The sequence below is a fragment of the Rhipicephalus microplus genome, chromosome 1, assembly GCF_043290135.1.
Source record: "Rhipicephalus microplus isolate Deutch F79 chromosome 1, USDA_Rmic, whole genome shotgun sequence".
In the NCBI taxonomy this organism is placed as follows: domain Eukaryota; kingdom Metazoa; phylum Arthropoda; class Arachnida; order Ixodida; family Ixodidae; genus Rhipicephalus; species Rhipicephalus microplus.
The window spans coordinates 39590653-39595146 of NC_134700.1; the positions used below are offsets into that span (position 1 = coordinate 39590653).

General features: G+C 41.2%; 1 non-coding gene across 1 annotated transcript; it reads left to right on the plus strand.

The window, feature by feature from the left end:
• The first annotated feature begins 3151 nt into the window (after positions 1 to 3151).
• Positions 3152 to 3224, plus strand: TRNAA-CGC (transfer RNA alanine (anticodon CGC)). The gene has a single exon. It is a non-coding gene; the product is annotated as a tRNA-Ala (tRNA).
• The last annotated feature ends 1270 nt before the right edge of the window (positions 3225 to 4494 follow it).

Consider the following 4494-nt stretch of genomic DNA (forward strand, 5'->3'; position numbering starts at 1 on the left):
TCGATCCCTGCTCATGGCTGGTTAATTTTCCATCCACTTTTCTTTCTTCTTATTTACATTCTATTGGTTCTAATAACTTCCCCTGTACATTACTTGGCATTACTGTCTGTTAGATCTCCCTATTATTGTGTTGAAACACGGAAAAACGAGCCCTTAGGTATACACTTCTTTCTCTTATTTCATTAAAACGAGGGTCTCGTGCTGGCAGACTTGGTGTCATTAGGTTTTATACAAGGGACTATTATTCAGCTGCCAGCTCAAAACATGTTCACGTGCTACTTGACGTCAAACATGCGCATAAAGGAGTGTTTTCACACTCGTCGCTTGGCTTATAGATGGCGCTGACTGTCACTTCTACTTCTAAATTCATATATAAACAGAAAAAATGTAGAGGGAGGGAAGGCAGCTGTGGTAGCTCAGTGGTTAGAGCATCGAACGCGTTATTCGAAGGTTGTAGGTTCGATCCCGGCTCAATGCTTGTTATTTTTTCATCCACTTTTCTTTTTTCTTATTTACGTACTATCGGCTCTAATAACTTTTCTGTATACTACTTGGCAATACTGTCTGTTAGATCTCATTATTATTGTGTTAAAACACGGAAAAACGAGCCCTTATGTATACACTTCTTTCCCCTATTTCATTAAAACGAGGTTCTCCAACTGGCAGACTGAGTGTCATTAGGTTTTATACAAGGAACTATTATTCAGCTGCCCGCTCATAATATGTTCACGAGCTACGTGACGCCAAACATGCGCATATAAGAGTGTTTTCACACTCGTCTCTTGGCTTGTAGATGGCGCTCACTGTCACTCCTACATCTAAATTCAAATATAAACCCACAAAAAAGTGAGTGGAGGGAAGGCCCCTGTGGTAGCTCAGTAGTTAGAGCATCGAACACGTTATTCGAAGATCGTAGGTTAGGTTCCTTCTCACGGCTGGTTATTTTTTCATCCACTTTCTTTCTTCCTATTTACATTCCATTGGTTCTAATCACTTTCACTGTACATTACATGGCAATACTGTCTGTTAGATCTCACTAATATTGTGTTAAAACACGAAAAAACGAGCGCTTAGGTATACACTTCTTTTACTTAATTCATTGAAACGAGGGTCTCGTACTGGCAGACTTGGTGTCTATATGTTTTATACGAGGGACTATTAATCAGCTGCCCGCGCATAATAAGTTCACGTGCTACGTGATGCCGAACATGCGCATAGAAGAGTGTTTTCACACTCGTCTCTTGGCTTATAGATGGCCCTGACTGTCACTTCTACTTCTAAATTCACATATAAACCCCAAAAAAGTGGATGGAGGGAAGGCTGCTGTGGTAGCTAGGTGGTTATAGCATCAACCGCGTTATTCGAAGATCGTAGGTTCGATTTCTGCTCACGGCTGGTTATTTTTCATCCACTTTTCTTTCTTCTTATTTACGTACTATTGGCTGTAATAACTTTTCTGTACATTACTTGGCAATGCTGTCTGTTAGATCTCATTATTTTGTTAAAACAGAAAAACGAGCCCTTATGTATACACTTCTTTCCCCTATTTCATTAAAACGAGGTTCTCCAAATGGCAGACTGGGTGTCATTAGGTTTTATACAAGGAACTATTATTCAGCTGCCCGCTCATATTATGTTCACGTGCTACGTGACGTCAAACCTGCACATAAAAGAGTGTTTTCACACTCGTCGCTTCGCCTATAGATGGCGCTGACTCTCACTCCTAGTTCTAAATTCACATATAAACCAAGGAAAAGAGGATAGAGGGTAGGCCGCTGTGGTAGCTCAGTGGTTAGAGCATCGAACGCGTTATTCGAAGGTTGTAGGTTCGATCCCTGCTCATGGCTGTTTATTTTTTCATCCACTTTTCTTTCTTCTTATTTACAATACATTGGTTCTAATAACTTCCCCTGTACATTACTTGGCATTACTGCCTGTTAGATCTCATTATTATTGTGTTGAAACACGGAAAAACGAACCCTTAGGTATACACGTTTTTCCCTTATTTCATTAAAACGAGGGTCTCGGACTGGCAGACTTGGTGTCATTAGGTTGTGTACGAGGGACTAATAATCAGCTGCCCGCTCGTAATAAGTTCACGTGCTACGTGATGCCGAACATGCGCATAAAAGAGTGTTTTCACACTCGTCGCTTGGCTTATAGATGGCGCTGACTGTCACTTCTACTTCTAAATTCACATATAAACCCCAAAAAAGTGGATGGAGGGAAGGCTGCTGTGGTAGCTCAGTGATTAAAGCATCGAACGCGTTATTCGAAGGTCGTAGGTTTGATTCCTGCTCACGGCTGGATATTTTTTCACCAACTTTTCTTTCTTCCTGATTAGATTCCATTGGTTCTAATAACTTCCCCTGTACATTACTTGGCATTACTGTCTGTTAGATCTCAATATTATTGTGTTAAAACACGGAAAAACGAGCCCTTATGTATAAACTTCTTTCCCTTATTTCATTAAAACGAGGGTCTCCAACTGGCAGACTTGGTGTCATTAGGTTTTATACAAGGGACTATTATTCAGCTGCCCGCTCATAATATGTTCACGTGCTACGTGACGCCATACATGCGCTTAAAAGAGTGTTTTCACACTCGTCGCTTGGCTTATAGATGGCGCTGACTCTCACTTCTACTTCTAAATTCACATATAAACCAAAAAAATTAGATGGAGGGAAGGCCGCTGTGGTAGCTCAGTGATTAGAGCATCGAACGCGTTATTCGAAGGTCGTAGGTTCAATTCCTGCTCACGGCTGGATATTTTTTCACCCACTTTTATTTCTTCCTGATTAGATTTCATTGGTTCTAACAACTTCCCCTGTACAACACTTGGCATTACTGTCTGTTAGATCTCCCTATTATTGTGTTGAAACACGGAAAAACGAGCGCTTAGGTATACACTTCTTTCCCTTATTTCACTAAAACGACCGTCTCGTGCTGGCAGAGTTGGTGTCATTAGGTTTTATACAAGGGACTATTATTCCGCTGCCCGCTCATAATAATTTCACGTGCTACGTGATACCAAACATGTGCTTAAAAGAGTGTTTTCAAATTCGTCGCTTGGCTTATAGATGGCGCTTACTGTCACTCCTACTTCTAAATTCAATTATAAACCCCAAAAAATGTGGATGGAGGGAAGGCAGCTGTGGTAGCTCAGTGGTTAGAGCATCGAACGCGCTATTCGAAGGTTGTAGGTTCGATCCCTGCTCATGGCTGGTTATTTTTTCATCCACTTTCTTTCTTCTTATTTACGTTCTATTGGTTCTAATAACTTCCCCTGTACATTACTTGGCAATACTGTGTGTTAGATCTCACTAATATTGTGTTAAAACACGGAAAAATCAAGCGCTTAGGTATACACTTCTTTCACTTAATTTATTGAAACGAGGGTCTCGTACTGGCAGGCTTGGTGTCATTACGTTTTATACGAGGCACTAATAATCAGCTGCCCGCGCGTAATAAGTTCAAGTGTTACGTGATGCCAAACATGTTCTTAAAAGAGTGTTTTCAAACTCGTCGCTTGGCTTATAGATGGCGCTTACTGTCACTCCTACTTCTAACTTCAAATATAAACCCCAAAAAAAGTGGCTGGAGGGAAGGCCGCTGTGGTAGCTCAGTGGTTAGAGCATCGAACACGTTATTCGAAGGTCGTAGGTTTGGTTCCTGCTCACGGCTGCTTATTTTTCATCCACTTTTCTTTCTTCCTATCTACATTCCTCTGGTTCTAATAACTTCCCCTGTACATTACTTGGCATTACTGCCTGTTAGATCTCATTATTATTTTGTTGAAACACGGAAAAACGAGCCCTTAGGTATACACTTTTTTCCCTTATTTCATTAAAACGAGGGTCTCGGACTGGCAGACTTGGTGTCATTAGGTTGTATACGAGGGACTAATAATCAGCTGCCCGCTCGTAATAAGTTCACGTGCTACGTGATGCCGAACATGCGCATAAAAGAGTGTTTTCACAATCGTCGCTTGGCTTATAAATGGCGCTGACTGTCACTTCTACTTCTAAATTCACATATAAACCCCAAAAAAGTGGATAGAGGGAAGGCTGCTGTGGTAGCTCAGTGATTAGAGCATCGAACGCGTTATTCGAAGGTCGTAGGTTCGATACCTGCTCACGGCTGGATATATTTCACCCACTTTTCTTTCTTCCTGATTAGATTCCATTGGTTCTAATAACTTCCCCTGTACATTACTTGGCATTACTGTCTGTTAGATCTCAATATTATTGTGTTAAAACACTGAAAAACGAGCCCTTATGTATACACTTCTTTCCCTTATTTCATTAAAACGAGGGTCTCCAACTGGCAGACTTGGTGTCATTAGGTTTTATACAAGGGACTATTGTTCAGCTGCCCGCTCATAATATGTTCACGTGCTACGTGACGCCAAGCATGCGCTTAAAAGAGTGTTTTCACACTCGTCGCTTGGCTTATAGATGGCGCTGACTCTCACTTCTACTTCTAAATTCACAT